Source organism: Salvelinus sp. IW2-2015, unplaced genomic scaffold (genome assembly GCF_002910315.2).
Source record: "Salvelinus sp. IW2-2015 unplaced genomic scaffold, ASM291031v2 Un_scaffold1429, whole genome shotgun sequence".
Classification (NCBI taxonomy): Eukaryota; Metazoa; Chordata; class Actinopteri; order Salmoniformes; family Salmonidae; genus Salvelinus; species Salvelinus sp. IW2-2015.
Genome location: NW_019942903.1, coordinates 25367 through 45085, shown reverse-complemented (window position 1 = coordinate 45085; position 19719 = coordinate 25367). Strand labels below are relative to the sequence as shown.

Here is a 19719-nt window from a genome sequence, read left to right as displayed (position 1 = left end):
TGCAGTACATCGAACTGACCTCACAACCCCAGACCAGGTGTAACCACGCCAGCCAAGGACCTCCACATCCGGCTTTTTCACCTGCAGGATCATCTGAGACCAGCCACCCAGACAGCTGATGAAACTGAGAAGCATTTCAGTCTGTAATAAAGCCCTTTTGTGGGGAAAAACTCATTCTTATTGGCTGGGCCTGGCTCCCGAGTGGGTGGGCCTATGCCCTCCCAGGCCACCCCATGGCTTCGCCCCTGTCCAGTCATGTGAAATCCATAGACCAGGGCCTAATAGATTTATTTTAATTTACTGATTCCTTATATAAATGTGTTTAAGTCAAATCTGAAATTGTATGTTGCGTTTATATTTTTGTTCAGTATGTAATTAGTGGAAGAATCTAAAAAGTTACACAACTGAAACAGACTGATAAGTGTTAGTCAGTTTTTACAGTGACGTAATGCTACTAAACATGATTTCCTTGAGAGACACTGACTCGTCCCTATACAGCATGTGAAATAGACCTATCCTTACATGATTCTCCATGATCTTTTAGTTGCATTGTTTTTAAATTCCATCCCTGGGAGTACATTTTAATTCTACACAGTATGTTTCCAAAAACAACATCTGGCTTCGGCCGTGAAAAGGGCCTTCTTTTGGCCGTCAAGCGGAACAACAACAATGTCTCTTCTTTCAATTCTGTTCTTTTTTCCTTTGAATGATTTTTTCCCGTTCCCTGGTGGATTAGGACTTTAGACTAAAGGTATTAGACATTTGCCAGCCTGGTCTCAGATCAGTTTATGCTGTCTTGTCACAGTAGACTCAACCTTGGCGAGACAGCACGGACTGACCTGGGACCAGTTTAATTAGCCATATAGCATCGTGAAGCTACTGCTGAATCGAACATGGCTGAATGCAGTCTCCCCCTATGGAGAAGGATATGATGAGAGTTTGCCAATGCCAGTTACACTCTGCCTTCAGCATGACGCCGGATTGGTTGGATTGGGGGAAGGGTGGGGCATGGCGGGGAGAGGGACCAAACCAATGGCCCATTTGGTTTTTATATCAATCATCGATCGATATCGCCCTCTATGGGTCCTTGGAAGCTCAGACAGGGTCCTGGGATTTGGCTGTATCCGTTATTATGTGATAAAGCCCAGCCATATAAACACCTTTTTCTGAATGATCCCCTCCTACACACACACACACGCCGATATACCCCCTTCCCCCTTTTCCGGAATTTTCCGACTCCCCGGGATTAAGGTAGTGTTAAACAGCGGATTACAAAACCACGGTAAATACATAAAACCCCAAATACACCCTAATTGGTTTCAAATATCCCAGATCCCTTACAAAGCCCACGCAGACGAGAGGGAAGGGATATTTTGTACACAGAGAGAGTGGTTTAGAGGGCAGAAAGAAAGAAAACATGAAAGAATTCATAATTACTTCAAAGACACCTGATTATGTTACAGTCTTTTAGAAAAAAGTGGAATCTTGCTGACATTCCTGTGCACATTTCTGTTGCGGTGGGTTTTCTGTTCTGCTATGGTTTTCTATGTGTGGCGTTTGGGGTTTGAACAGAAATGCATGGGATGTGGTGGCATATGCGCTGTCTCAGCTAAAATGACGGTGTGTCGTCTGTCTCCTCGCTCTCTCTCTTTCTACTCCTTCTCTCTATGTGTCTAAGGCATGTCTTTGTGTGTGTCTGTCTGTCCATCTGTCTATAGCCTTACCTGTCTGTGTGTTCCTGTCTGCTGTCTGTCTTCGTCTGTCTGTCTGTCTGTCTGTCACACTGCTGGCTGCAACACTACCATTTACCACTGGGCTGCACAGGAATATCTGATCTACACACCATCCGGATAGCCCTAATCCAATATGTCTACTAACAGCATAACACACGGGTGGTTTGGAGATCAGTGGATCTGTGCAGGTGCTGCTCAGACTCAAGCCTTGTTGTGAATACTTGTTGAAGCTGATTGATTGATTGACTGACTGTTGTTGCCCCGTTGATGCACCTCACATGCGACTGGCTGGTTGTTCGGCACGATGGCTGCCATCTTGGATTCATGACCCCGCCCACACGGACCGGTCCCCACTCATCCAATCAAGACGAGCGTTGTATGTCAGTCACTGCATTGTTTTTCTTTTCTCCCGCCCCCTCTACCCCTGTCTGGCCAATGGGATGGCAGCGTGCGGAAGGGTATGATGATTGACACCACACTCTGGTGCACTTCTTTGGGAAGAAGGGGAAGGCGGAGCTGACCTTCGACGATTTCTACAGGTATCGCCATGCCGATTAATTGATTAATCCTAATAGAGCCCTATAAAATGACGGTCTGTGGAACATAGTTAATCTACTCTGTCGCTTGTTTCAGTTTCACTGCTTCTCATACTCAGATATAGTATTCAGTTACTCTACACACATACTGCACTACCATAGACACATACTGCACTACCATAGACACATACTGCACTACATAGACACATACTGACACATAGACACATACTGCACTACCAGACACATACTGCACTACATATGACACATACTGCACTACCATAGACACATACTGCACTACCATAGACACATACTGCACTACCATAGACATGTACCCTTCTCTCTGTCACCGTCCTCTCTCTCCCCCAGGTTCATGGATAACCTCCAGACAGAGGTTTTGGAGATAGAGTTCCTGACCTACTCTAAAGGCATGACCACCATCAGTGAGGAGGACTTTGCCCGCATCCTGCTGCGTTACACCAACGTAGAGAACATCAGCAGTTACCTGGACAACGTCCGCCAGAGCATCCCTGAAGAAGGTAGAGGAACACACACACACATGAGAAGGTAGACTACATCTTAGAACCTTGAACCATAGCATGACACGAGTGTGGTCAAGCACTCTATCCTCTACTTCTCCCCCTCCTCCCTCCCTCCCTCCCTCCTCTCTCTTCTCTCTCTCTCTCTCTCCTTCTCTCCTCTCTCTCTCTCTCTCTCCTTCTCTCTCTCTCTCTCTCTCTCTCTCTCTCTCTCTCTCTCTCTCTCTCTCTCTCTCTCTCTCTCTCTCTCTCTCTCTCTCTCTCTCTCCTCTTCTCTCTCTCTCTTCTCTCTCTCCTTCTCCTCTCTCTCTCCTCTCTCTCCCTTCTCTCCCTTCTCCCCTTCTACTTCCACATTTCATACTCATGGTCCTGGGCCGTACCACAAAGCGTCTCGGAGTAGAATGTTGAACTACGATCAGTATAGCCTTTTAGCTCATAATTAATGAGGTTATAGGGCCAGGTGGGGTCCTGATCCTAGATCAAACTTCTACTCTGAGATTCTTTGTGGAAACAGGCCCTGTACTGAAGAGCACTCTCAAATAGACCCCACCCTTCCAGCCTCCCTCCCTCTCCCCCACACTCCCAGCCTCCCTCCCACTCCCCCACCCAGCCTCCTCTCCCCCACTTCCCAGCCCAGTATCCTCTCTCATTCCCCACCTCTTCTGCCTCCCTACCTCCCTCCCTGGCCCTCTACTATCTCCCCTTCATCCCAACTACATGACACATTCACCTCCCCGTCTCTCCCCCAATAACTCTCTGACTCCCCTCCTTCAACTCTCACTGCAGCCTACTCCTTCTCTGTCTGTCTGTCTGTCTGTCTGTCTGTCTGTCTGTCTGTCTGTCTGTCTGCTGTCTGTCTGTCTGTCTGTCGTCTCTGTCTGTCTGTCTGTCTGTCTGTCTGTTTGTCTGTCTGTCTGTCTGTCTGTCTGTCTGTCTGTCTGTCTGTCTGTCTGTCTTTCTCTTTCTTCCACAACCCACACTTTCTGTTCACCTCCCTTTACTCTCTCATCCCTTAACCTCCTCCATGTCTCTCCCAACACCCCACTCCCCCTCTCAGCCCTTCCTGCCCCACCTGACCCCCTGACCCCTATTCCCCCCTCCTACCCTCTATATTTGTGTTCCCACCTTGTTATGGTCCTCCGGGCACTGTGTCTTCTTCTCTCTACACCTGAACGCACACTGGCCCATCAGTTAGATCAACTAGAGATAGTGAATCCGTTAATCTGACACTTACACCTGACAGCCGTTGTAAGGACCAGTGTAATGTGACGGGCAACACCTGACAGCCAGTTGTAAGGACCAGTGTAATGTGACGGCAACACCTGACAGCCAGTGTAAGGACCAGTGAATGTGAGGCCAACACCTGACAGCCTGTTGTAAGGACCAGTGTTAATGTGAGGGCCAACACCTGACAGCCAGTTGTTAAGGACCAGTGTAATGTGACGGGCCAACACCTGACAGCCAGTTGTAAGGCAGTGTAATGTGACGGGCCAACACCTGACAGCCAGTGTAAGGACCAGTGTAATGTGACGGGCCAACACCTGACAGCCAGTTGTAGGACCAGTGTAATGTTACGCGGCAACACCTGACAGCCAGTTGTAAGGACCAGTGTAATGTGACGGGCCAACACCTGACAGCCAGTTGTAAGGACCAGTGTAATGTGACGGGCCAACACCTGACAGCAGTTGTAAGGACCAGTGTAATGTACGGGCCAACACCTGACAGCCAGTTGTAAGGACCAGTGTAATGTGACGGGCCAACACCTGACAGCAGTTGTAAGGACCAGTGTAATGTGACGGGCCAACACCTGACAGGCAGTTGTAAGGACCAAGTGTAATGTGACGGGCCAACACCTGACAGCAGTTGTAAGGACCAGTGTAATGTGACGGGCCAACACCTGACAGGCAGTTGTAAGGACCAGTTTAATGTGACGGCCAACACCACTGACAGGCAGTTGTAAGGACCAGTGTAATGTGACGGCCAACACCTGACAGGCAGTTGTTAAGGAACCAGTTAATGTGACGGGCGCAGTATGTGTCTATGGTAGTGCAGTATGTGTCTATGGTAGTGCAGTATGTGTCTATGGTAGTGCAGTATGTGTCTATGGTAGTGCAGTATGTGTGTSAGAGTAACTGAATACTATATCTGAGTATGAGARAGCAGTGAAACTGAAACAAGCGACRGRGTAGATTAACTATGTTCCACAGACCGTCATTTTATAGGGCTCTATTAGGATTAATCAATTAATCGGCATGGCGATACCTGTAGAAATCGTCGAAGGTCAGCTCCGCCTTCCCCTTCTTCCCAAAGAAGTGCACCAGSAGTGTGGTGTCAATCATCATACCCTCCTCCGCACGCTGCCATCCCATTGGCCAGACAGGGGTAGAGGGGGCGGGGAGAAAAGAAAAACAATGCAGTGACTGACATACAACACGCTCTCTGATTGGATGAGTGGGGACCGGTCCGTGTGGGCGGGGTCATGAATCCAAGATGGCAGCCATCGTGCCGAACAACCAGCCAGTCGCATGTGAGGTGCATCAACGGGGCAACAACAGTCAGTCAAGTCAATCAATCAATCAGCTTCAACAAGTATTCACAACAAGGCTTGAGTCTGAGCAGCACCTGCACAGATCCACTGATCTCCAAACCACCCGTGTGTTATAGCTGTTAGTAGACATATTGGATTAGGGCTATCCGGATGGTGTGTAGATCAGATATTCCTGTGCAGCCCAGTGGTAAATGGTAGTGTTGCAGCCAGCAGTGTGACAGACAGACAGACAGACAGACAGACAGACAGACAGACAGGACAGGACAGCACACAGACAGGTAAGGCTATAGACAGATGGACAGACAGACACACACAAAGACATGCCTGTAGACACATAGAGAGAAGGAGTAGAAAGAGAGAGAGCGGAGGAGACAGACRACACACCGTCATTTTAGCTGAGACAGGCACATATGCCACCACATCCCATGCATTTCTGTTCAAACCCCCAAACGCCACACATAGAAAACCATAGCAGAACAGAAAACCCACCGCAACAGAAATGTGCACAGGAATGTCAGCAAGATTCCACCTTTTTCTAAAAGACTGTAACATAATCAGGTGTCTTTGAAGTAATTATGAATTCTTTCATGTTTTCTTTYTTTCTGCCCTCTAAACCACTCTCTCTGTGTACAAAATATCCCTTCCCTCTCGTCTGCGTGGGCTTTGTAAGGGATCTGGGATATTTGAAACCAATTAGGGTGTATTTGGGATGTTTATGTATTTACCGTGGTTTTGTAATCCGCTGTTTAACACTACCTTAATCCCGGGGAGTCGGAAAATTCCGGAAAAGGGGGAAGGGGGGTGTATCGGCGTGTGTGTGTGTGTAGGAGGGGATCATTCAGAAAAAGGTGTTTATATGGCTGGGCTTTATCACATAATAACGGATACAGGCCAAATCCCRAGGAACCCTGTCTGAGCTTCCAAGGACCCATAGAGGGCGATATCGATCGATGATTGATATAAAAACCAAATGGGCCAATAGGTTTGGTCCCTCTCCCCGCCATGCCCCACCCTTCCCCCAGCCCCTACCCAGACCTTTGCCCCACCCTTCCCCCAATCCAACCAATCCGGCATCATGCTGAAGGCAGAGTGTAACTGGCATTGGCAAACTCTCATCATATCCTTCTCCATAGGGGGAGACTGCATTCAGCCATGTTCAGATTCAGCAGTAGCTTCACGATGGCTATAGTGGCTAATTAAACTGGTCCCAGGTCAGTCCTTGCTGTCTCGCAAGGTTGAGTCTACTGTGACAAGACAGCATAAAATGATCTGAGACCAGGCTGGCAAATGTCTAATACCTTTAGTCTAAAGTCCTAATCCACCAGGGAACGGGAAAAAATCATTCAAAGGAAAAAAGAAACAGAATTGAAAAGAGAGACATTGTTGTTGTTCCGCTTGACGGCCCAAAAGAAGGCCCTTTTCACGGCCGAAGCCAGATGTTGTTTTTGGAAACATACTGTGTAGAATTAAAATGTACTCCCAGGGATGGAATTTAAAACAATGCAACTAAAATCATGGAGAAATCATGTAAGGATGGTCTATTTCACATGCTGTATAGGGACGAGTCAGTGTCTCTCAAAGGAAATCATGTTTAGTAGCATTACGTCACTGTAAAAACTGACTAACACTTATCAGTCTGTTTCAGTGTTGTAACTTTTAGATTCTTCCACTAATTACATACTGAACAATATAAAGCGAACATACAATTTCAGATTTGACTTAAACACATTTATATAAGGAAATCAGTAAATTAAAAAATAATCTATTAGGCCCTGGTCTATGGATTTCACATGACTGGACAGGGGCGAAGCCATGGGGTGGCCTGGGAGGGCATAGGCCCACCCACTCGGGAGCCAGGCCCAGCCAATAAGAATGAGTTTTTCCCCACAAAAGGGCTTTATTACGGACTGAAATGCTTCTAAGTTTCATCAGCTGTTGGGTGGCTGGTCTCAGATGATCCTGCAGGTGAAGAACCGGATGTGGAGGTCCTTGGTGCTGGCGTGGTTACACCTGGTCTGGGGTTGTGAGGTCAGTTCGATGTACTGCCAAATTCTTCTAAAACGCGTCGGAGGCGGCTTATGGTAGAGAAAATCCCATTCAATTATCTGGCAACAGCTCTGGTGGACATTCCTGCAGTCAGCATGTCAATTGCCAATTTTGTGAGTATGGAACATTTTGGGATCTTTATTTCAGCTCATGAAATTGACCCAACACTTTACATGTTGTGTTTATATTTTTGTTCTGTATAGCTTTATGTAGAAATTAAGTATCACTCTGTCATACTTAAACTGACTATCTTCTTCAAGTGGCTTCCTTATAAAACGTACAACTTCTTGTATTCTCATGCAGTCTGTGGTTTGAGAGATGTGTTATTATTTTATAAAAGGAACAAACTTGTAAAATATGTGGTGAAATGACTAGCTTCTTCTTCAGAAGGCAATGCCCTATATGACACATTCGCTTTGCGCCCAGACTAGACAATACACATGTTTATTTTCATCTCCTTTCTACCCCTCCCCTCTCTCTTTCTACCCCCCCCCCCCCCCTCCCCCCCTCCCCTCTTTCTTTCGCTCCCTCTCTCTCTCCTGGAAGAGTGAGATCACGACCTGACGCCTCTCGGTTCCTGGAAGCTGGGGAGTGCGAGTTGTGAGCTCATCGCTATCGACGACATAATGGTTATCAGCCACCAGGCGTGCGAGTCAGCACCTGGTTTGTGTGTGTGTTTTGTGTGTGGTGTCCCTGTGGCCTTTGATCTCAGAACAGAGGTGAAAAAACAGTGATTACTGATGTCAACCCTAAAACGTCTCTCTCTCTCGCTGACTCCCTCCCTCCCTCTCCTGAATAACACATTAGACCTGTTATTGGAGGGCTGGAGAGTCAGCCAGCCAGACAGTCCTTTCTGACACAGACAAACACAGGGGGCCTAATGGGAGACTCATCATGATAGAGAACCTGAATAGGAGTTAAACACACATCCCTCTCTCTCTCTCTCTGTCTTCTCTCTCTCTCTACCTTCTCTCTTTGATAGCCTCTAGAATGAAAGGGTCCAGTCTATGTAAATACAGGTCATCTCCATGATCTCCTGCAGCTTCAGTGTTATTGTCTTCCTCTGCTTCCGCTGCTAGCCACCTATTAGCCAACAAATAGGCTGCCAAACAAATCGTCAGGCTGAGAAACACTGGACTGCCAGGTAGCCGTGCTCAATTGTAGACGATGGCAATGATCTAAAGTGTGTGTGTGTGTGTGTGTGTGTGTGTGTGTGTGTGTGTTGTGTGTGTGTGTGTGTGTGTGTGTGTGTGTGTGGTGTGTGTGTGTGTGTGTGTGTGGTGTGTGTGTGTGTGTGTGTGTGTGTGTGTGTACGGTGCTAGAATGATGAATGTTGTTTTGGTTATAGACTTTGTAGCTAAGCAGGTCGTCACTGTATTTTATGCTAAGAACGTTTTCTAACGGTATTTTCTTGACAAACGGTGGCTGACATGCAGGTAACAACAACAACCACCAGGAACCAACACAGAGAGGTGGCGGAAGGTAACATCGATAAGCATGAAACACAAGAGAAACAAATAGGGTTTATAACAATAAAACAAACATCTGAATCTAAGAATCTAATACAGAAAAAACAATAGATTACACAGTGACATACAGTAGCTGTCCTATGGCTATGGATGGATGGGTCAAAACCAAGGGAAGAGTTTTTACCTTTTCTAGTCAAAGGAGGGATGGGTTCAAGTGACTAAAAGAACCACTAGAAACCAAGAGAGGGATGGTCGGGTATGAGAGACACAAATGGACGAATTAATGGACAGAGGACCAGTATACCTCTGGCAGGTCTGAGAACTGCTAAATGGATCTAGGCTGCGAATGACAGAGGGATGGAGGGATAGATGGCGGAAAAGAAGGAGGGGAGAAAGAAACGAGGGAGGAAGGGTGGACAGAGGACAGGTGTACCTCTGCCAGGTCTGAGAACAGGGCTTGACTGGCGCCGCGCCTCAGAACGTCCCAATAGCTYCTGGCCACAAACTGATGACTGTCTTTTTTAACCACCTGCAGGAGTTTTTACCAGAAGCACAAACATCGTACAAGAAAAACAGAGGACAACTAAAGGAGGGAAGAGAGGATGAAATGAAGGAATAACCATGATCAATCAAAGATCAAATGAGATTTCATCACAAAATTGGAGGGATTGGCTTAGTGATATGCTAATCGTATAGAAGACGGATCACAGTAACATTTAAATAATGAACAGTCTCACAGTGATATCACTATAGTAGAAGGATTTGTCATCGTATCAAAGAGATTCGATGCAATGACGCAATCCAACACTGGATTTCTCGACAGGGGAATTGTTTTACTACTATCCTACCTCCCACTTCCCTCAGATGAGTCAGACATTTAACAAGACATTATTTGACTCCATTCCATTTTCCTTAGCTCCAGTAAACCGACATTGATACAGCATGGGGGTTTGACTATCACTTTGAATGACACACGTCACATAAGACAACATCTGCTGATCAATATATCGCATTCACTCAACTCAAATCCTTAAGTATAAACTACTCACAATGTGTGTACAGACCGAAGCACAACCAAAAGAATAGTGTTGAAACCTCATCTATAGCACACATCCAATACAGTGATTGGCCACCTGTCCTGTCTTTCGCTATAGGGGAATACAGTGATTGGCCACCTGTCTTGTCTCTCGCTATAGGGGAATACAGTGATTGGCCACCTGTCTTGTCTCTCTCTATAGGGGAATACAGTGATTGGCCACCTGTCTTGTCTCTCTCTATAGGGGAATACAGCAATTGGCCACCTGTCTTGTCTCTCTCTATAGGGGGAATACAGTGATTGGCCACCTGTCTTGTCTCTCTCTATAGGGGAATACAGCAATTGGCCACCTGTCTTGTCTCTCTCTATAGGGGAATACAGTGATTGGCCACCTGTCTTGTCTCTCTCTATAGGGGAATACAGGGGCGGCCATTGAACATCACAGGTTGTACTGGCCTGTCGTCCATCAGGTTAGTGACAGGAGGGAGACGTCTGCTCCTCTGTAGGGGGACAGACAGTGGCCTGGTTCTGGGGCTGTGTTTGAGTATAGACCATTATGTTCCTTCACTCCTCCACAGTGAGTGGAGGGAAATGTGCATTAAGGCTGAGTGAGAGACAGGGCTATAGTCTAAAMMTGACYACGTAGGCAGCCTATTGATCTGTCATCAGAGTCCTCTCTGGGTTAACCTGGAATCAACACTGAATATCACTGGCTCAAATGGCACCCTATTCCCTATACAGTGCACACACTTACTTCATAGAGTGTGCTTACATCATAAGGACTGTGCTGACTTTATAGATAGAGTGTGCTTACTTCATAAAGTGTGCTGACTTCATAGAATGCTTACATCATATGGACTGTGCTTACTTCATAAAGTGTGCTGACTTCATAGTGTGCTTACATCATAAGGACTGTGCTTACTCCATAGTGTGCTGACTTTATAAGGAATGTGCTGACTTCATAGTGTGCTTATACCATAAGGACTGTGTTTACTTAATAAAATGCTTACATCATAAGGACTGTGCTTACTTCATTTAGGGTGATTACATCATAAGGACTGTGCTTACTTCATAGGGTTATTACATCATAAGGACTGTGCTTATCCATAGTCAGGTTTATTAATAACATGCCAACCAAAGTAGTGATTTCTTGATTTGCATAGCGGGTCTTTACTAGAGTCTGCGTTACATACTCATTGAGGGTATTAACTATCCATGTAACAGGCGTGCTACTCTATTAAAAAATGTGTGCTCACTTATTAAGTACACCGTCAAAAGAAGTTCCAATCTCCTCCCTCACCATCTTACTCAGCCATCTACACTATTCTGCCAACACCTTCCACCCCTCCCGACCATTTTGGGTGACAAAATGTTCGTTGTTATTATTTTTTACAGACCTAGAGATGTTTCTTAGTCATTCTAAATAAATCATCATCCACTTTTGTTGACGCCCCTCTCTCTGACCCTAGAATATTACTCCCTCCACCACCTCCACCTCCACCCTCGCAATCAACACTCAGTCAATATGACAGACAGCCAGAACACAAGGAAGGTCTATTCCAATGGATTCTATCTATTTCACTCTATTCTATAGATCTAGATATACAGAGTTTAGAACCTATAGACAAAGGTACACAGGTGTGTCCGAAATGGCTCCCTATTCACTAACGAAATACTTTTGGCAATAGTAGTGCACTATATAGGGAATAGGTGCCATTTCGGGCGCGGCTGGGTTGATACTACGCTGTTGATGGGAGCAACCTGAATTCCATAGAGCTGCATACTTTTTTACACAGAGAGATGAGGAGGAGACGACACGGCATGCGGCAATCAAAAGGAGGAGGAAGAAGAGGAGGAGGCCTACGCTGATGGAGGAGACGTCTAGACCGGTTCCCGAGGCTTATCTGTACATCTAGATTGCCACTTGCTGATCAGTGCAGAGACTACTCTGGCTCTTCTTACACAGTGCCTACTTATCTACAGCGTGAGTATGTTGTCTATTCTGGTATACCCTAACACCCTTCTGTTGTCTATTAGTCTCTCACTATCATCACTCACATTCAGTGCTCTGCTCGGCGTCATCGACTCTCTTCCTCTCCGTCGCGTCATCTATCTCTCTCCTCATGATCAGAGCTAACCAAGGCTTCGTGCATTCAGAACTGATCCGTCTCTGCTTTCCTTCAGGAACAGTTCTGTCATCTCTATTCGTCTTTTCGTACTGTTCCATGCATGTGTCGGTCAATTCATGTCTGTCGCCCTCCTACCATCACTGGCTACGGTGTCGCCTCTCGTCGACATTCTTCTCCCGATCAGTACATATAGCGATACGTGTGTGATCACACCGTGTCATCACCTTCGTATTCTCTTTCGCTACTACGCTATAAATACATCTGTACCTCGTCAGATTGTCACAAATAGCACCATATGATTGTATCATTCACATCGTACCTTAATATACACACACCATTTGCATAACGTTATCCTAACGTTAAAGAGACAGCGTATCTGATTCTGTTATGGAAGGGGCACGGAGGATCAGTGGGCCACATATTAGACCACCTGGGCTGTGTCTGAAATGGCCCCTTCTTCCCAACAGATGTAGGATCTTAATTGCTGAAACTTGTAGTGCATTTGAGTTTTAAAAAGGATTCTGAAGTTTGTAATTTCCACTTTAAAATTTCAGACTTTATTTGCCCAAACAAAWTTTTTTATCAACCCSCTACAAAAAAATATTTATTATAATCCACATAATAATTCACATTTCCTGTTGATGCACGATTATTTTCCTGCTGTAGCAAACTGGCTCTAATTAAGATCCTACACCTGTATATAGCGCACTTATATTGACTATGGGCTCTGGTCAAAAGGAGTGCAGTATATAGGGAATAGGGTGCAAAAGTAGTGCACTATATAGAAGGTTGGTTGTTTAGCAGCAAAACCGAGGCGTGCRCAACTATGGGGCAAGACAGACTGGGTTGKCTTAGACTGTTGACAACAYGTAAAATATATTTAGTCTCCAATGTTTATTGAAAACATAAATACATTTGCACAATAAGCACTTGTTGTCTCTCAAATACRTTGTTACAKCTGTTACTGTAGGTAGCAAAATGTTGCCATATTAGCATAGACATGACATCAGTCAAAACAAGACATGGTATCAATAACAAGATGAAACGAGCTGAAACGAGCTGAAACGAGCCGAAACGAGCTGAAACGAGCTGAAACGAGCAACCCACGATTCCCCACATGGCAGCTTGTTGTCATTGTTGCTCGCTATCTGACCGTTCAGAATCATCATTTCATCATCATCATTCATCATTTCCGTGACGTTGTCAGACAACCCGTCTATAGGAATTTGAGTAGTGCACTATAAAGGGAATACAGATGTAGGATCTTAATTTGATCACACTGTTGCAGGAGAACTGCAGGAAATGTTAAACTTATAGTGTATTGGAGGTTTAAAAAGTCTTCTGAAGTTTGTAATTTCCACGTTGAAATGTCCGACTTGATTTTCCCTTACGGAAAATGTATCAACCCCTACAAAAATGGCCATTCAATATAATACACATAATAATTTACATTTCCTGTTGCTGCAGGATTATTTTCCTGCTGTAACAAACCGGCTCAAATTAAGATCCTACCTCTGTAGGGTGCCATTTAGGACCCCGTCTTTAAACAACATTCCTCAGCTGTGCCCCTCCGAGGAGCCGTCTGGCTAAGTGTGTCTGGTCCCKCTGAAGCTAAAGCCACAGAAACTCCCACAATCCCCTCTCATCMCCTCTTATCTCTCTATCAGATCCTCTTGTTTATGTTGGGCCACATGGGCTGCTTATGGGAGATGTCACCCATCCACAAAACACTGGGAAAGGAGGCCATTTTGGCTCTGCTCGTCTCCCACCGGTCCTGACGCAAGCGAGAGGGATCTTAACTTCAAAGTGAACCGAATGCACTCTCTGTAGTGTGTGTGTGTGTGTGTGTGTGAAGTGTGGGAAAGCACAAGGCGACAGAACAAGTCCTGAACATGCTTGGAGGTTGATGTTTTAATGTCATATTATACTGTAAGATAAATATTTTTTTCCCTCAAATATGATGTCTTTGACCCCTCAATTCAGTATTGATAACAAGTACAACACACATGGGCTGTGTCCAAATGCCCGTACTTGCGTTATAAATAGTAGRCATTTTGGGTATGTGAAAATATAACGTTYCATAGTGTATGAAATGTTCCAAGTTTTCAATGCCAGCCAGTATGTCAAACTCATTTTGGCTTCAATTATAGAATTCGCTGCTATGAGAGAGATCGGTCTTTCACTAGTAGAATTCCCTGCAATCTATTGAGAGAGATGCGTGTCTTTTCACTAGTTAGAATCGCTCATTGCTATTGAGAGAGATCTGTCTTTCACTAGTAGAATTCGCTGCATGCTATTGAAGAATACGTCTTTCACTGTAGAAATCGCTGCATGCTATTGAGAGAGATAACGCTGCTTATTCACTAGTTTAGAATTCGCGCATGCTATGAGAGAATACGTGTCTTTTCACTAGTTAGAATTCGCTGCATGCTATTGAGAGAGAATACGTGTCTTTCACGTAAATTCGCTGCATGCTATTGGAGAGATACTGTCTTTTCTAGTAAATCCTGCATGCTATGAAGAATACGTCTTAATCACATAGAATCGCCTGCATGCTATTGAGAGACGAGACGTTGCTTTTCACTAGTAGATTCGCTCGCATGCTATTGAGAGAGATACGTGTCTTTCACTATAGAATTCGCTGCATGCTATTGAGAGATACTGTCTTTTCACTAGTAGAATTCGCTGCATGCTATGAGAGAGATACGTGTCTTTCACTAGTTAGAATCGCTGCTGTCATTGGAGAGAGATATGTCATTTCAACTACAAGTAGAATTTCGCCTGCTGCTATTGAATATGCTATCTTCATAGTAGAGCAGTATGATAAGTACGGTGTCTTTTCAATAGAGAATCGCCTGCATGCCTATATGAGAAAACGGATCATTCACTAGTAGAATTCCGCTGCTATGCTATTGGATGAAGATACTGCTTCCAGACCCCTCGTGTTTGACAACTAGCTGATATTCATTTCTGGTATAACATGCAGGCGAGGCATCGCGCCTTACTCTTAACAATAAAAACGAACAATGGCGGAAACAAGCACATGATTCAATCTTAGAATCTCAGTAGATAAGGTGATCTTAGCTATGTTGATACGTTGTCTCTTACGCATTCGGTTTCAACTGAACAATGAACATTACCGTCGCCGCAGAAGATATTTGGCGTTCCTCGCTCTTCTGTGTCCTTGGAAAATTGCTCAGTATTTTGTTTTTTTACGTGTATTTCTTACCATCGGTACCCTCCGGGTAATCATTAGGTTTCTACTTACATACAGTCGGGATAGGAATATACTGCATATACGTTAACGATCAACTCATTCATGCGTTCCTACCTCACGGAATATAGACTTTTCCCCGAAACGGATTCCAGTCTGTTGCCGTATCCACACTATTACATATTGATGATCCCAGCCGGCGACCCTTGCGACGCCGAAAGGGGAAAACGTGCGGTCTCGTGTCAGCTTCGGAGACGGGCACATCGCGCTCCACTCCAATACATACTACCGCCAATGCCCCAGTCTCTTGACAATAAGGTTGATGAAATCCGAGCACGGGTAGCATTCCAGAGATACATAGGATGCAACGTGCTTTGCTTCACGGAAAATGGCTAACTCAAGGACGCTAACGGAGTCGTCAGCCAGCTGGTTTCTTCAGCTCGCGCCGACAGAAACAAACATTCTTCCGGTAAGAAGAGGGGGCGGGGGGATGCCTTATGATTAACGAGAAGCTGGTGGATCCCATAACACACACAGAACTCAATCGTTCTGTTCACCTGATCTAGATCCTCACAATCAAATTGTCGGACCGCAGTATCTACCAAGGAATTTCTCGTCAATCAATTATCACAGCCTATACATTCCCCCCCAAGCAAGACACATCCGATGGCCCTGAACGAACTTTATTACTCTTTGTAAACTGGAAACCACAACCCTGAGCTGCATTCATCGTAGCTGCGGATTTTAAACAAGCTAATTAAAAACAAAAACTCCCTAATTTCTTTCAGCAATCGATTGCTACCAGGCTGGAAAAACACTAAGACATTGTTATACTAATTTCCCGACCGTATAAGGCCCTCCCCGCCCCCTTTCGAAAAGCTGACCAACGACTCCATTTTGTTGATTCCAGCTACCAAAACAAAAAACTCAAACAAACAAGCTCCCGCGCTCAGGTCTGTTCAACGCTGTTCCGACCAATCTGAATCCACGCTTCAAGACTGCTTCGATCACGCGGATTGAATATGTTCCGCATCGCGTCCAACAACAATATTGACGAATATTGCGATTCGCTGAAGCGAGTTCATTAGGAAGTTGCATTGACGAGTCGTACCCACAGCAACGATAAAAACATTGCCCAACCAGAAAACCGTGGATACGCAGCATTCGCGTGAAACTGAAGCGCGACCACTGCTTTTAACCAGGTCAGGTGACCGGAAGCATGACCGAAAAAAACAGTGTAGCATCTCTCCGCAGCATCAAACAGGCTAAGTCTCAGTACAGAGACAAAAGCGAGTCGAATTCAAAGCTCAGACACAAGAAGTATTTGGCAGAGGTTACAGGTCAATCACGGATTACAAAAAGAAACCAGCCCCGTTCGAGGACCAGGATATGTCTTGCTCCCACAGCTAAAACAACTTTTTGCCCGCTTTGAGACAAATTACATGCCCACTGACAACGGCCCCCCTACCAAAACCTGCGGGCTCTCCTTCACGCAGCCGAGGTGAGTAAACATTAAACGTGTAACCCTACGCAAGGCTGCAGGCCAGACGCATTCCCCAGCCGCCCTCAAGCATGCGCAGACCAGCTGGCTGGTGTGTTACGACATATTCAATCAATCCTTATCCCAGTCTCTTTCCCAACATGCTTCAAGAGGGCCAACCATTTCTTTCCCAGAAAGCTAAGGTAACGAGCTAAACGACTACCGCCCCGTAGCAACCACTTCCGTACAGAATGCTTTGAGAGACTAGCCCAGACCATATCACCTTTTCCCCCCCCCACCCCTACCGGACCCCTTAGACCCACTCCAATTGCTTACCGACCCAATATCCACAACGACGCAATCGCACACACACTGCACACTGCCCTAACCCATCTGGACAAGAGAATACACCATGTGAGAATGCTGTTCATCGATCAGCTCAGCATTTAAACACCATAGACCCTCCAAACTCTCAATCAAGTCGAACCCTGTCTCACCCCGCCCCGTGCAACTGGTCCTGGACTTCTGACGGGCGCCCCAGTGGTGAGGTAAACAACATCTCCACCCCGCTGAATCCTCAACACTGGTGCCCCCACAGGTGCGTTGCTGAGCCCTCTCCTTTACTCCCTGTTCACCACGACTGTGTGCCAGCACGCCTCCCAACTCAATCATCAAGTTTGACGATGACAACTACAGTGGTAGGCTTGATCACCAAACAACGACGAGACGCAGCCTACAGAGGAGTGAGGCCCTGGAGTGTTGGGTGTCAGAAAATAAAACCTCATACTCAACGTCAACAAAACAAAGGAGAATGATTGTGGACTTCAGGAAACAGCAGAGGGCACCCCCCATCCACATCGACGGGTCCAGTAGTGGGAATGTGGAAAGTTTTTAATCCTCGGTGTACACATCACGACAAATTGAACTTGGTCCTCCCACCCACACAGACAGCGTTGTGAAGAAGGCGCAGGCACGCCTCTTCAACCTCAGGAGCTGAAGAAATTCGCTTGTCACCAAAAGCACTCACAAAACTTCTTAACAGATGCACATCGAGAGCATCCTGTCGGGCTGTATCACCGCCTGGTACGCAACTGCTCCGCACACAACCTAGCTCTCCAAGGTATAGTGAGTCTGCCCCAGAACGCATCACCAGGGGCAAACTACCTGCCCTCCGGACACCTACAACCACCCGATGTCACAGGAAGCCATAAAAGATCATCAAGGGACAACAACCACCCAGCCACTGCCTGTTCACCCCCGCTATCATTCCAATAGGCGAGTCAGTACATGTGCATCGAAAGCAGGGACCGAAGACTGAAAAAACACTTCTATCTCAGGCCATCAGGACTGTTAAACATCCCACACTAACATTTAGCGCCGCTGCCAACATACTGACTCAACCTCCAGCCACTTTAAAAAAAGGGAAATTGATGGAAATTATGTAAAAATGTACCACTAGCCACTTTAAGCATATCCACTTAATACAAGTTTTACATACCCTACATTACCCATCTCATATGTATAATACTGTACTCTATATCATCTACTGCATCTTGCCATTTTTATGCAATACATGTACCACTAGCCACTTAAACTATCCACAATTATTTTACATACCCTACAGTACTCATCTCGTTACATAAGCCGTTACTCTACCATCTACTTCATCTTCCATTGCCGTTCTGTACCACCACTCCTTCATATATCTTTATGTAACATATTCTTTAATCCTTTACACTTGTGTGGTGTGTACGGTAGTAGTGTTGGAATTGTATAGGTTAGATTATCTGTTGTTATTATGCAATGTCGGAACGAAGCAACAAGCATTTTCGCTACGACTCGCATTAACATCTGCTAAACCATGGTATGTACTAATAAAATTTGATTTATTGATTTGATTTGAACATTCTACATAGTATGCGTATTAGTATGCAGGTATGTAGCTTTAGTACAGTGCAGCAAAGACAGATTTATATCTATTCTTGTTAAATCTTTTTAAGACATTTTAATAGCCATAACAGAAACTCAATAAAACGACATTGTTGTTGACTGGTGAGAGATACTGTTGCCAGATGTCTGGTCCTGCCGCTTGCTTGGGGAAATTAGGTGAAACACATGCATGCATGACACACACCACACGCACACGCACCACCACACACACACACACACACACACACACACACCAGCACACCACACACACACACACATTGACACAATCCCAAATATACTCTCTCTCCCTCTTGTTTCTCTTACCAGCTGAGCGACTTCTCCAACATCTCCTTCTCCCCTTCTTCTTCATTTTCTTTCCTGAAGATCTCCGAGCCTAGGAGGAGAAGAAGAGAGGAGAGGAGAGGAGAGCGGAGGGAGAGGAGAGGGGAGGGGAGGGAGGGGAGGGGGGAGGATGAGAGGAAGGAGAGGAGAGGAGAGAGAGGAGAGGAGAGGATAGGGAGGGAGGAGGGAGGGGAGGAGGGAGGAGATGTGTGAATCAACAGGTGGTAAGCAGTTATCTTCTGACACATAAAACTGTTAAATGCATTATTCAAATCCAATTCTATTTGTTAAGGAAGCAGTAAGGGTAAGTCCAACCACTAGGAACTCCATCTTGTCAAACCATCTGATTCGTCGCGTCAAACATTGTTTGAAGCATCTTAGAGGCCTGCGTGGGCTCTGATGAAGAGGAGGAGTATGAAGATGACGATCTCCACACCGTAGATGAATGGACTACTAGCTGTTTAGAAAAGATTATAATCTCAACCCAAGGACTGGACTCAAGTCATTATGTGTTCTGCTATCAGTGTATCCAGGATGATAGCAAGATCTGTGGTTATCTGTTTTGCTCAAAACACATCAATGTAATTTACACAGTTGTCTGTGTTACCATCTTTACCATCCACATATCTCACACATCACTACTGTTGAAATTATATCCATAATGATCTTAGCTCAGTTATCAGCTGTATTGAATTGAATTACTGGTGCATCTCTCTTCTTT

The 19719-nt window shown here is 45.5% G+C and overlaps 1 pseudogene; it reads right to left on the bottom strand.

The window, feature by feature from the left end:
• Positions 1–19719, bottom strand: part of LOC112070808 (calcium uptake protein 3, mitochondrial-like) — a 32211-nt pseudogene that overhangs the window by 7724 nt on the left and 4768 nt on the right.